Source organism: Coptis chinensis, chromosome 4, assembly GCF_015680905.1.
Source record: "Coptis chinensis isolate HL-2020 chromosome 4, ASM1568090v1, whole genome shotgun sequence".
Lineage (NCBI taxonomy): Eukaryota > Viridiplantae > Streptophyta > Magnoliopsida > Ranunculales > Ranunculaceae > Coptis > Coptis chinensis.
In genome coordinates this window covers 62,544,083-62,559,147 of record NC_141459.1, presented here as the reverse complement: position 1 = coordinate 62,559,147, position 15,065 = coordinate 62,544,083, and positions in this window count along the sequence as shown.

Below are 15,065 nucleotides of genomic sequence, written 5' to 3'. Positions count from 1 at the left end.
CTCCATGAAACTGTACCATATGATCTTGTTGTTCCAACTGAAAACTCCAATGTCTGATGGCAGTAAGTCGACGAAATTTGCATGGTGGAAACTATCATACAATATAAACTTCCTGGGTTCACTCCACTAGCAGTTCTCGTACTGCTGCAAAACCCACAGTTCAAATATATTTCGAGTAAAGATGTTGCCGACTAGCCAAAAGGAAAACATAACAGATACGAAGCCATCATAGAGAAACAACTTGTAAGTTTCAAATGGACGTTTAGACTCCAGTAGCCTAATCATTGTCCATTGCTCTTGGCGAATGTTAAAAACCAATATTCCTGCATGCCAAAGGGACCAATGCAGAATTCCATTTGCAATAACTCCGGCCTTCGTGTTAATATATTCATGATTATTAACAGACAACTCCAGGTCACCCAACCTTTTCCATTTGTCAACTTGGGAATCAAATAATTCAATAGTTTGACATAAATGTTAGAAAGGTCAGATGTTAGAATGGACTGAACGCCAATTGTTAGAATTTTAGATTCTAATAGCTTCTCCTTGTCCTTGAAACTGTACCATATGATCCTGTTGTTCCAACTGAAAACTCCAATGTCTGTTGTTAGTACGTCGACCAATTTCAAATGACTGAATCATTCATACATTTTAATGTTTATGAAGAAAACAATTCAAAGTGATGGATGATAGAAAACTATAATGAAGCTTTCAAAGTTAATTTTATTTAAAAATTAATTTTCAATAGATATTAACGCTAGCCCATTTAGACTTTCTTTTGACATTGTCGATCTAAGATATGATCGCAATAATTTGAATTTTAATATGATCATGTAATATAACCAGAACGTTTCAAATCGTGTTTTCATTGGGCTCGATTAGCCGATGAGGTTTGTATATGTTGGTTATTTTGGGACTACGACTTGATGATTTGTTGGATAAGGAATGGATGCACTCTTCTTGGGATAAGAGTTGCCTACATATCAAGTTTCTCGGGGTCAACTTGAATCAAGCCTTACGTAGTTTATCTCTCTCTACTTATAGTTGTGTGCTTGCACCGTTATGGATTGCAGATCCACCTTGTATGCTATCTTGATGATTTTCCATTACTTTGATGTTACAAAGTAAATGACTCTTTGATTACTGCGTTGACTGAGCTCCAGGATTGTGCTAGTTGATATATTTCCATGAATGGTTGTAACTGCTGCTAGAAATGACCTGGGTGTTAGGTTGTTTGTAAGATCTGATGTTGTGGGACAAGCTGAGGGAAGACGTCCTGCCTTGAGGACACGTGCTCTGTAGTGTAGAATGGAGGGTACTTACACAGCCCCCTTTTTTATCCGTTCTGTGGACAGCGATTGCGTGGGATAAGAACGGTTTAAAAAGTAAAGTTTGAAGGCACGTGTCTGACAGCTGTTTTGCTTTGAATTTAGGTTTTGGGGAATGTGCGGGAACTGTTGGGCTAGATTCGTGGGCTTGTAGTTATGGCGATTTGTAGGCGAGTAATGATTTAAGTTTTGGGAACACGAAACGTTTTGATTGTTTCGAGGTGTTTGGGCAGTTTAGGGGTTTTTGACTTGTAGAAGTTTTTTTGTTTGTTCACTTTTCAACCAATGGAAAAATAAACCAGAGTGAAAGAAAAGAGAAAAAAAAAAAGAGAAAGAAAGAAGAAAAAAAACTTCTCGTCCTTCCTGAATCAGGTTCATATTTCAACTTTAAAACTTTGAGCTTTCTTTCTTTATTTGATTATGCAATGTCTATGACTAGTGATAGTTTGAGTGGTGAAGTTGAAGTTGATGAATGGAGAGAGAGAATTGTAAGTGAAGAAGTTGAGGAGAGGGTTTGTAGTGATAATGAGGCTTCGTCGTCTTCCTCGTTAGAGACAGTAGATAAGAGGAAGCCAAAGTCGGTGAATTGTTATACCGCTTTGAGGAGGGAGTTTGGTTGGGTGAAATCCGACCTGGTCATGTACGATCTGGCTGGGGAAAAGAATTTGTATACTAACGACTACGTTCCTTGGGGTGGAGGAGTAGTTGTTTGTTATGGGCAGTTGAAGGCTGGGATGAGGTTGCCCTTTTCCCGTCTTACTGTGCAGGTTTTGAACTTTCTGAGGAAAGCCCCCTGTTAGCTCATGGGGAACAGTTGGAGGATTCTCCATGTGTTGGAGTTGTTGAATGACAGGGGTTACAACATCTGTCTTAATGATGTGATTGAGTACTTTGTTTTTAGGAAGTCGGGTGCTATGAACTTTAGTTTTCATATTTTTAAGGGGAAGTCTTCTGTTATTGTGGGTGTGAGCAATGAGGACTAGAATCGAAAGTCGTTGCTGGCTGTGGGTAGATATTGTCCTCCTGGTTTGGAGATTGATAAACGTGTTGTACAACTTCGTGATAGGTCGTTTGTTGTAGGTCGTAATTTAGTGTGTTTTGAATTATAATTTGGACCTTCTGATTTATTTGGGTTTTCATTTGCAGAGGTTTCTATCCCTTCTCGTACGACGAACGGTGTGATTGAAAGGTTTGCTTGTTTGAGTTTGGAGGATAAGCATGCTTTGTTGGGGGAGGTTGCACATTACTTTAAGAGGAGTGGAGGGAAGAAAATCAATTGTAAGAGGCTGGAGCAGAAGGCTAGAGCTCGCAAGGTGGGGATTGAACTTTCTGATTCTAGCTCGAAATTTTCCATGGAGAGGGAGAGTCACAAGAAAGTACCTGAACCTGGAATGAAAAGGAGTGGAGGTGCTGGTGACAGCCGTTCTGGTGGAGCTAGAACGTCTGGTGGGGTAAGGACGGTTGGAGGAGTGAAGCCATCCAAACGATCTGAGCTGGGTGATGCAAATCTGCTGTCGTCTCAACGTTCGGAGTTGGGTGACGCAAATTGTTTGCTATCCCCATGTTTTGAGTTGGGTGATGCAAATCGTTTGGCACCCCAACGTTCTGAGCTGGGGGATGGAGGGTGCTCTGTGTCCAACCGCTTCTCCTCTGGTGATGCAGATCGTTCTGCATCTAACTGCTTTTCCTCTAGAGATGTGGGTGTTGGAAGTGCTGGTGGTGCTGCAGGTGGCAGTGCTGGTGGGGAGGCTGATGCTCCCATTTTGTTCCGGAAGCCTAATCTGAAAAGGCGTTCCAAAGTGGTTGAGTCGGATGGGGCTAAGAAGGTCTGAACTGAGTCTGGAGACCGATCTGGTGCTGTTATAGGTCGTTTTTCTTCAGGTCATGCCCCTCTGCAGAGGATGTGCCTTATTGATTTGGCTGCTGATGTTGGGGTGGTTGAGGCCCTAGGAAAGGAGAAAGTTGGTGATGTTGCCTGTTACTGAGCAGGGCAAGGGGTCAGGAAGTACGGACCCAAGTGTTGTCCTTAGTAGATTGGTTACTTATGAGGACCCCTATAGTTTGTTGCCGAAGTTTGTTGTGAATGGTGACTGTAGCTTCAAGTCCCCTTTAGTTGGTGCAGCGTTGTTAGATGGTAAGCGCCTGGACGAAGGTCATTATGCTTTGTGAGTATTCTTCTGTTATGAGCTTGCTCCTTTTGGGTTTTGTTGATTTTGATCCATATTTAATGTCTATAATTGTTATCTCGTTTGCTAGGTTCTGGCAATGTATAAGAAGCTGAAGGATATGGCATCTATCTCCGACCGTTATAAGAAGGAGTTGGATGACAACAAGCAAGCTTATAGCAGGCTGATGGCTGAACATCAAGTGGAGAGAATGGAGGTTGCAGGGCAGAGGGAACAAGTGCAACAGCTTGGTGGTAAAGTGGCTCTGTGGCAACCCGCTCTAGACTTTGCAATTTGGAGGTTCAGCAATAGGTCGCTGAGTGCAAGAGGCTACGCTCCGTTGCTGAAGGAGCTGAGACTGCATACAACGACTTGGTGGATGATGTGGAGAGTGGCGATGTGTACGTGCTGTTAGATGATTATTATGAGGCGTTGGATAAGTATGATCGCCTTAAAATGGCTATTGAAAGTGGGACTGCCACAGTGTCTGCTGCAGATGCTGGTGTAGGTGCTAGTACACCATCTGACCAAGTCGTTGTGCCACCGGCTGTTTCTTCTGTTGCTTCTGATTTGGATGTTTCTTAAGTTGTTGTTGATCAGGCTAACAGTTCTGGTGTTGTAGAGGGCCGTGATCTGGACCATTTGAATGTGGATACTCTCTTTTTGTGAACTATTTTTGAACGTCTTGTGCTTTGTGATTGTCTTGTTGTTGGGATGTATTGAACAATATTTATACAGTTGTTTGTTCTTCATACTGATACAATATTGTTTTTGATGGGGATACTGAGGTCGTTTTCCCAAGATAACCTGGGGGCCTCAGTATCTGACCGATTTTGTAAGTAGAAATATTTAAACACCTTCATATTTGCTCTATTTAAATTACTTGTTGAAGCCGTTTTGAAGTATGCATTTGATGGCTTTTGTTTTGACTGAATTGTTGTTTGACGACCTGTGCTACGTAGCACTAGTCCTGATGGACTGCTTGACATTGCTAGGTCGTCCTTTATCACAGGTCGTAGAGCTCTTCGGTACGACCTGGTTCATTTGTGTAGTTGGCATCTAGGCTTCGTCTTGTCCCTAGTTTACGCCATGATTTGTTCCTTTTGGAGGAACTTCTGATATAATTGGCCTTTGAGTGACCATTATATTTGAGTCTGACTTAAACCCTTTGTGAGGTCGTAAGTTGACTTGGGGTCCTTTTGGGGGACCCCTAGATTGAATTTGTCCGATAATTGGCCTTTGAGTGGCAATTACAGTTTAACCATACCTAATCCTGGCATTGGTGTTAGGTTGGTTTAGGGTCCTTTTGGGGGACCTTGATTTGAATTGATTGAATGTAACCACTGCGTGGCTGTTGTTGTTGAGTCGTTTCTGAACTCCATCTTTGATATCCAACCTGACATTGTGATGTCTTAAGTCGGGCTGCGTAGTGTGAAATGCAAGGTGCTCATGTAAAGAAAAAAAAATGATAGCTGCACATAAAATGTTGATGAGATTTCATTCATTTCGACTTATGTACTTGGAGAAAAACTTATTGATAAAAGTGTTTGAGGAGAGCAGTATTCCAAGGTCGGGGAAGCCTATCACTGAGCTGGGTTTTGGTCCAATATGCGCCATTCCGAACGACTTTGTCAACAATGTAGGGGTCCTCCCATGTTGGGTCGAGCTTGGTTGGTGCAAAAGTCTTTCTGAAGACTAGGTCGCCAGCTTGGAAAGATCTTGGGACGACCCTCTTGTTGTAAGAACGTTGGATTGTTTGGTGGTATTGAGCTAGGGATATTGTGGCAGTTCATACCTATTATAAAGTATGAGCAATGATTGTTCATACCTACTAATACCTACTAGAGTATGAACAAAGCGTGTTCATCCCTATTGGAGCTATGAACAATGGATGTTCATAACTCATGACTATGAACAATCATTGTTCATAGTCCAATTGTGGTATGAAAAAAAAATATTCATAGCTCATGACTATGAACATTTATTGTTCATAGTACAGTATGGACTACGAACATAGAACACTCATTGTTGATAGCTATGCTACCGAACTATGAACAATCACTGTTCATAGTCCAATTGCGATATGAACAAAGAATGTTCATAGCTGATGACTATGAACAATCATTGTTCAGAGTCCAATTGTTCTAGAGTTTGGTCAATCGGTTGATTATCATATCAAAGACTCAAAATCTGTTTTGATTATCATAATATCGAAACACGGTAACAAACTAACAAACCTGTTTTTTGGGAGATTGTTCATAATATTAAAATCTGTTTTGATTATCAAATATTGTTAAGAAAAATAGATTAATATTATGGACAAGATTGATTACAAATCTAGTTATTAGTTACATCATAAACCACACGAAAATGGAGTGTAATATTTGAGACTATATTAGTGTAAATTAAGTGTTGCAGGCTCAAGAGAATTAGAGTGATGAAAAAGAGTCGTGACGTTACAACTAGGGTCCTGCAATGAGGGCTTGAAGTACCTAGAGTTTATTGCTCAAGTTTTTCTTTTGGGCATGGATATTGAAACATGTTAATGGACTAGGCAGTAGTAAATACAAAATGAGTAACAGAGTTGGTTGTTCGAAGAATCGAAGGTGGAAGTTGTAGTTGCAGAGAATGGTAGATATGCACTTATTATGCTACTCTCTATTTCTTCTAAGAAAGTAGGCACTAGGAAACAAAATATTCTAACAAAATATCATGGTATACTTACTGTTGTAAACCTCTTTCCACACCCCATTGTAATTCAAATGAGCTATTCACCGTACTTACTACTCCACCAACACTCCTACCACTCATGCTCTTTGAAATTTCTCCCCCTCCCTCTATTGTTCTCTTAGGTTAGTCTTGAGTCTCCCACAAAATTGTTGTTATTCCCACCAAATTTTCACTTTAAGAATGGACTCATATGCTAGAAGCAACATTCAAGATAAATTATCCTGCCAAAATCAAAATGATAACTTTCAAGGTTCTCCAAGTGACATGGAATTAGCTTTAACACTACTGCAATCAAATTATTATTCCGATGATGAACTTTACAACAATGTTGAAATTAGTTATCTCGATATGACCGAATCATTTACAGAAATTGAGGTAATAATGTAATTTGAAATCTTGTATTTTTAATTTATTTTATCAATAACTTAGCAAAAAACAATTTTCGTCAATAGTATCTAAGATCAAGGGTTTACACAGGTCTTCAAAGATCGTCACTCGTTGATCCGATGGTGTTCGACAGTTGGTATGACTATTGGAGTTGTGGTTGTGATATCAATGTCTGATAATTCGGGACTTGGGCGAAGACCTAGAGTTTTCTTTGAGTTCACGAAAGGAGTGGAAAATTTAGACAATCCGTAGAAAGCCGAAAAATATTGAACAAAAACAAAAGAATATAGGCAATCCAGTTCAAGAAATGTGGTCATCCCATTTGTGTTGAAAGGGGAATTACGAAATGAAGGTGGATGGATACTTGAAGTGTTATGTGTGGAACTCATAATCATACTATTGGGGAGCATCTTATAGGTCGTGCATTAAATTTGAAGGTTAAAAGTGAAGAAAAATTGATTGTTCAGGATTTGTCTTTGAGTGGTGTTAAACCGCGTGAAATTTTACCCCTCTTGAAACAGAGAGATGACAATAATTTGCCAAACAAAAGCACTTTATACAATTATCGTCACAAGAATCAGTTGGTTCGGTTGAGTGGAAGAAACCAAATGCAAGAATTTCTAAGAAATTTAGATGAATTTGGTTACATAGAGTTTCATAAGGATAATCCAGTAACAGGTGAATGTAGAGAGTTGTTGTTTGCACATCCCCAATCAATTCATTTGGCAAAGTGTATTCCCGAGGTCATTGTCATGGATTGCACGTACAAGACGAATGTGTTCAAGATGCCATTGTTTGAAGTTGTTGGGTTCACATCCACGATGAAGACATTCTGTATTGCTTTTGGGTATTTGGAGAGTGAGAAAGAAGGTTATTACCTTTGGGTTTTGAAGAGGTTGCGTGATATTCTGGACTACAAAGCTACTTCTGTAAAAATAATTACGACTGATTGTGAGTTGGCACTTATGAATGCGATAGCTATAGTGTTTCCTAAAGTTGCACACTTCTTGTGTCAAGTTCACATCAGGAGGAACATCGAGACAAAGGCCAAAAAAACATTTGAGAAATTTGTTGAGTATGAACAATTTATGTTTATGTTCGAAATAGTGATAACAGCTCGTACTGAAGTTGAGTACATGGAACACCTACGTTATTTTAAACTTGAGTACGGAGATCATTATGGTGTTGTGGAATACATAGAAAACCAGTGGCTTTCGAAGTACAAAGAAAGGTTTGTCTCAGCTTGGATAGATCTCCATATGCATTTTGGTACTTCGAGCAGTAACCGAGTTGAAAGTATGCATTCCTCTTTGAAGAGGCATTTGCGTTCTAGCAATAATGGTAACTTCTTCTGAAACTTTAATTTGATTAATAATCTCCTGACAAACCAAGTGACAAAAATTGAAAGTTCTTTTAATAAGAGCTTGAATCTCTGGGATCATCGTTACAAACAAAACACATATGTGCAACTTAGAGGGTACATTTCTAGAGATGCATTGGATTTGATAGCAAAAGAGCTAATAAGGTCTGTTAGAGTTGGGACAGATGAAATTCGTTGTCGTTGTGTTTACAAGAGCATGTATGGGCTTCCTTGTGCGCATGAGTTATGTAAAATTGTTCTAATTGGTAGAGGAAGCATCCCCTTATCTTTGATACACCCTAGGTGGAGATAGCTTAGTAGCACTCCGATTGATCTTCCTAATGGGTCCTTTGATATTTAGCCCGAGCTTGCACAGATTCAGAAGAAGTTTCACTCGCTCTCAGATGAAGAAAAGGTTTTGATGCTGAAAAAGTGTGTAGAACTAAGTGATCCAAAGGCAACTTTTATGCGAGAGCCTCGAGTTAACACCAATGTGAGGGGTAGGCCACCTGGAATAAAAATTGGTGTGAAGACTTGTAAAGATAAAAGGGACACAAAGAGAGAGCCTTCAACTTTCGAGTATGCACAAACAGTTGAGGAACAAATTGTAACTCAAGAAAGCAAGAATAGTAAAGCCAAGAAGTTGGTACCATGCAAAAGAAAACCAAGAAGAACTCATATTCAAGTGTTTGTAGATTTACCTGAAATTGGGTCTAATTGGGATGATGGGCTATGTGACTTAAATTCATTGATACGAGACTTCATTGTGGATTGGCAAGATGTTAACTGAATGGACATTGTGGATTTAGCGCGATTGCACGATGCTTAGGATCTAATGGAGATGATGCATGGATTACTGTGAGGGATCTTATGTTGATAGAGTTGATTTCCCATGAGGCAGATTATACTTTAATGATGGGTGGAGAAGAATGAAAAGAAGCGATCAAGACAAATCTACGATGTACAGTTCCGTATACGATGAACCCCAAAGAATGGTTTGAACCCCATATATGATGTACAATTCCATATACGTTGGGTATGTAGTTTGTTATGTATGACGGTATGCTATGATATTTTTCATGACATACTATACTATGTATGTTCTTTATAATCACATATAATGTTATGTTTACATAGTACCTTCGAAAGGTGTTACTTATGACATACTTTATTGGCTATGACTATTTGGATGACATATTATCATGTATGTCAAACAGAATGATATATACATTTGTATATACTAATTTTTAGTGAATTTTAATGACATACATTTGTATATACGTATAATGCTTTGTGAGGAATGAATGTTGCACGCGTCAATGAATGGTACGAGTTAGGAAAATTTTCTAGTAGGGTGGAGTCCAATAGCTACACAATAGCATTTTGGATAGTGATGGATAAATATGATGATCTATTTTGGATGATACTTAGGCACCTAGCTTTTTAGATAAGTGTGTAACTTCAGAACTTATAAATAACTATAAATAATTCCAAAATATAGTATTTGGTTGAATATGGATTTTGTTAGTTGGTTCAAATTTTCGTTTCATATGATTCTTAGGAAATTCGAAGAAAAGAGTGGAATCCGAAAAAGAGAAGCAATGAAATCTCATGTAATGACATCTAATTTAAGAGAGAGAGAGAGAGAGAGAGAGAGAGAGAGAGAGAAAATGACTTTTTCGTTGTGAGAGAGTTAGATATGACATTTTCTTTCCTTTGTGAGAGAGTTAGAGAAAACATTTCGATGGTTTCTTTGAGTTCTTTGAGAGAGAACATAGCAACAAGAAGTACCAAATCCAAAATAAATTCTAACTTCATTAAGTCATGAGTATCTCCCAATAATTACGTAGTCATAAAAACCAAAGAACCTAATGAGTAATGAAATCCTCATGAAATTATCCTTCACAAAATTGACATTTTCAGCAACATGGACAAAATGGATCATCACTCGTCCCCACATTCTAAAATCTAAATGGGACTCCTACACAACCAAAGCAACTAATGATCCGAACAAAATATACATTTTTAGTACCATATACAAAATGGATCATCACATTAGCATCCAATATCCACATTCCAAATTTATAGGCAAAAAACTAACTAAAGCACCGAATGACCCCTAAAAAGATAAGCAGTTTTAGAAACAAACACAAAATGGATCACCACTTTAGTTCCCACATTCCAAATCATTTTTTGGTTAGATGATATATCAACCATTCCCTACGCCTCTCCAGCCTTAATGCCATGAACACCCTTGTTTTTTTGTCATCATCAAGGAGCTCTAAAGCTTTAATGAAAGTAATGCTATCTAGGTCAGGCACATTTTCTAATTCAGCAATGATCTTTGCTTCTTCTGTATGTTCAACACTAGAACAAGTAATTTGTTTCTTCATATTACAACCCTTTTCAGAAATTGCAATAGTTTCCATGCCATGAATTGCCTCTTCCATACCCTCTCCAGTAACTTTTTGCAGTTTCCTAGCATTGGATTGATTGCTTGATCGCGTTGATCGATTCCTCTTAGCATTAGTTGATGGGACTTGAACATTCTTCATCACCTTTTGCCTTCGTTCTAAATAAAGACATATTTACTTAATCGATCAGTTGATAACCTTAATACCTGACAGTAGTACGGTGATAAGAGCCCAAAACTGTAGTTTTAACCCTGTAACAGTCATACTTTTAGACCAATTATGTGAGTAATAATTAAGAGTTAACACTGATTACGTGTTTTTATGCATTTTAGGTTTCAAAGTCCATTATGTGCAAAAATGTGCCACTTTAGCGAGATAAAGGAGCAAAGGTCGGTTACTAAGTAGTTCCGTGATTAAAGGCCAAGATTCAAGAAGACAAAGCCTTCCTAAAGCCCGGTCAAAAGCTGAAAAGTCGACACGGGCTGAAACAGCACACAAGTCAGCAGAACTTTCGAAGGCCGTATCATTGGACTCAGATCTTGGAATGGGGCCTACCTTATGTCAAAACGACCGACTCGGAAAGAGCTTTCCAATGGTTTAAGCCTTGACCCAATCAGAGGAGCAGAAGTGGACAAAAATTCTGTTGAAGGCAACTGCAGCTGAAGAGGCCTTTTTGGACTGAAAGAATTGGGTTTTGGGCCTGATTCTCTGGCCCAAAACATGGCTCCAAGCCCATGCACGATTTTTGGATCTGAAAGTATAAAAACCAAAGCTTAGCTCTTTGTTAATGGTAGCTAGTTAGACCTAAAATAATATAGATAATTCTAGATCTGTTTTCATTAATTAAATTAAGCTTTAGTTCCATTTTCAATTCTTGTTTTAGATTAAGTCTTTGAATCATTGTTCTTGATTGATTAGATAAATAAAATAGTTGTTTTATCAATTTCGAATTGTGTTATTTAAATCTATTAGATCTAGTTTTAATTATTGTTGGTTACCATTTCTTGGTTGTTAATTGGAATTTAATCATTGTTTAGTTTAGATTAGTAAATTTCGAATCTTGATAATATATTTAGTTTAGATTCATATAGGAATGATTGCGGAATGATTCAAGGCTAAAACCTCCATTAGAGGGGTTGATGAAGCTTTGATGAAAGCTTAGTGGTATAGTGTAGAAGCATTGTAGAATCTATTCCACTCTAGAAGGTCGTGATTCGCCATGAGAATGGGTGGATGACCTCACATGCTAGTTAGTACTCGGTAGAAATGCCATGAACACTAGGGATTAGAACTCGAATTTCTTGCCGTAAGAACGTAAGAATCGAGATACAAGAATCTATGCTAGGCTATTAAGTTGGATTCAAGGTGGATTCAATTCCCCTCTAATCCTTTATCTAGATTCAAAACAATCATATTTCCATAGTATTCGTAGTTAAATTTAAGTAATCAAATTCAGTAAGTATCGTAGTATATCACCTTCGTAAAGCTCTCATCGACTTAAGACTGATTAATTAGATTAGAAAACAATTACATGCTAGAGCACTAGGAGTGGAACGAATTTGTTACTCCACTCTATCTCGATAGAATTGAGAGTAGGAAACTTTGATAAAAATATAGGATCATAATCTAGTTTTAGTTTTACTTGCGTTTGTAAGTTTCATCGCTTTATTTCGTAGGTAAAACTATCAATTTTATCTTTATCAAATGGCGCCGCTGCCATCTTAGTTGCACTTTAGCATTGTTTTCATAGTAGAATTAGTCATTTTTAAGTCCCATTAAACCCACCCACCCTTGTTTGATTCATACTGTGATTATCCGTTTCAGCGTTGAAAAAGTTCCGACAAAATATACACCGAAGCGACCGCCAGCCATAAAGGAGCGCGCTGCTATACTACTGGACCACGAGAGCGACCCGCCCTCATACCTAAGCGACCATTCCCTCGATTCTCGGACCTCGAGCATGACCATCCCTCGATTCATGGACCTCGAAATGCGTGACCCACTTATTATACCAAAGCGCGACCAGCCACTTATCGGACTAGGAGCGGCCGCGTCTATGCGAAGCGAGCGCACCTGCGCCCTAAGCAAAATTTTGCGGATTTCTACAGGTTTGTTTCGAACTTCGATTTTTTTTAGTTCTTCAGTGTTCTAACTTGTTATTTACACTGAACACGCGTAAACAAGACGCTATTCATAAGCGAAGCAAGGACGCTATCAGGTATTCCTTTATTCAATACCTCGCATCTCCAGTTAGAGGTTCATACTAAATATCAAGATTGTTTGGATTGTTTTCGTGTTTAGACTTAGACTTGCATGAGATTAAGGTCTGGTCGGAGAAAAACACCGAACGTAATTAACCGTCAACAAACAAACATATCGAGTATACCAATCACTACACCTCTAACTACTATCCCACCAACCATACCTGACATAATGGCTGAAGAAAGAGAGACTCCTCTCTCCGACTTCTACAAAGCTTTGAGCGATAGCCCTAAATCTTGCATCGTTCTAGCAGACCCAGTGGGGGATTTTCGAATCCCCCCAAACATAATTAATTTGTTACCCGTTTTCCATGGGTTAGGCCATGAAAAAACCTTACCAACACATGCGTAGGATTGAACAAGTCCTTACAACATTCCATCATCCTACGGTTGGTGCGGAACAAATTAAACTGAGGGTATTTCCCTTCACCTTAGCCAATAAGGCAGCGTCTTGGTTAACTGCCCAAGCGCCTAACTCTTTGGACTCGTGGGCTAAACTTGTTCAGCTATTTATGGAACATTTTTACCCACCCCTAAAGACGGATGAGATGCTTTCCAAGATTCATTTTTTCCGACAAAATCCTCATGAATCGTTTTTACTCGAGTCTTGAATCGTTTCACCGATCTGCTTATAGAGTGTCCACACCATAACCTAGCAAAAGACACGTTAGTTCGTGCCTTTTTCAAAGGACTTCAACATCACCATAAAGAAGTCCTTGACATAATGAATGGGGGTAGTTTCCTAAGTAAAGGAGCCTCGGAGGCTTACAAATTTTTAGAAGAACAAACTAAACGCAATAACAATTGGGGGGGGAGTGATGATATCCCCGCTCTGCTAGTTCTTCTTCAACAGTTAAGGCCGCCGGTATGTTTGAGATGAAACCCGATCCAGAACTTAAAAATTTAATCGAATCTCTAACTAAAAAGGTAGAGGCTATTTCTATTCAACACAATCCTATTCCCGTCATGAATGTCAACTCCAACCCATGTAATTTCTGTTTGAGTCCTGAGCACCCTGACTCCTATTGTCCTCTCGCCTATGAACAACAACAATTAGAGCAAGATAATGTTTGCTCCATTAATAACTATCCTATTCCTAATGCCCCATGGAGACAACATCCCAACTTTAGTTAGCTTAAATAATCAACAAGTTACAACTCCGTGCTTTAATAACCAATATGTTAGGCAAGCAAACAACTATAATCAAGCTCCACCTAGGCAAGGACAGGGACAAGGTTAAGGAAATTATAATAATTATAACAACCAAGCGCAACCACGACAAGGTGTAGCACAAGGTCAGAATAATTATAATAGTTATAATACCAATAGAGGTATCGTTCCAGTTAACAATAGTAACTATCACAACCCACCTATTAATAATCAACGTGAGATAGTTCCAGTCGCACCACCTGTGACTACTACACCTACACAACCGGACCGTATCGACGCCTTTATACAGGTTACCCAACAATTTTTCCAATCAATGACTCAATCAAACAAAAAGATCTTACAATCCATAAATCAGGGCATACAACAGTTAGCCCAAGAGAAAGCCCAACCAAAAGGCGTGTTTCCAGGACAAGCTATACCAAACCCTAAAACAACAAACACAGCCTTTGAGGTAAACGGTAATACTAGTACGGAAACGACAATAGTAGGTGACCTGAATGCCATCACCACTCTTCGTTCTGGAAGAGTGGTTGATAACAAAGTAACTATGCCTATAGTTACCCCATCAAGATACTCCTACACCGGATATCTCGAACTAGATACGAAATAGAAACTCAAGAACCTACCACGGTAGAGGTACCAGTTAAACCACAACCTAAGAAACAAACGAAGCCAAGGTAACAAATCAAGTCGAGCCATACGCTAAATATAGAGCTTAAACCACCGTTCCCTAAAAATTAGCCATGCTAACCGGGATACAAACTTTGAGGAGATTAGGAACGCGTTTTCAAGAATCTAACGGATAAACCTTCCTTTTCTCGGCTATTATTAAAAGTTACCTAATCACGCTAAGTTTCTTAAAGAGTTGTGCACTACTAGGCGTAAGACCAACATACCTAAAAGACGCCTTTCTAACCTAACAATTCCGACTTTATCCGAAAAATAATGGAATTGTTAAGTACAAGGACCCCGGTCGCCCCATCAGAAAATGCACCCTAGAGATTCCCACCGCGACGCACCGCTTTATTAGACACGGGGCGAAAGTGTTAACTTACTCCCGTATTACTTGTATAAACAAATAGGTCTACAGGAAATGTAACCTACAAAAATAACATTGCAATTAGCGGACAGGTCAATTAAGTATCCTAAAGGTGTAGTGGAAAATGTGCTTGTTAAGGTTCAGGATTTCTACTATCCTGCTGATTTTCTTATCCTCGATACAGAAGTCGCTAATGACTCTGTACCGATCA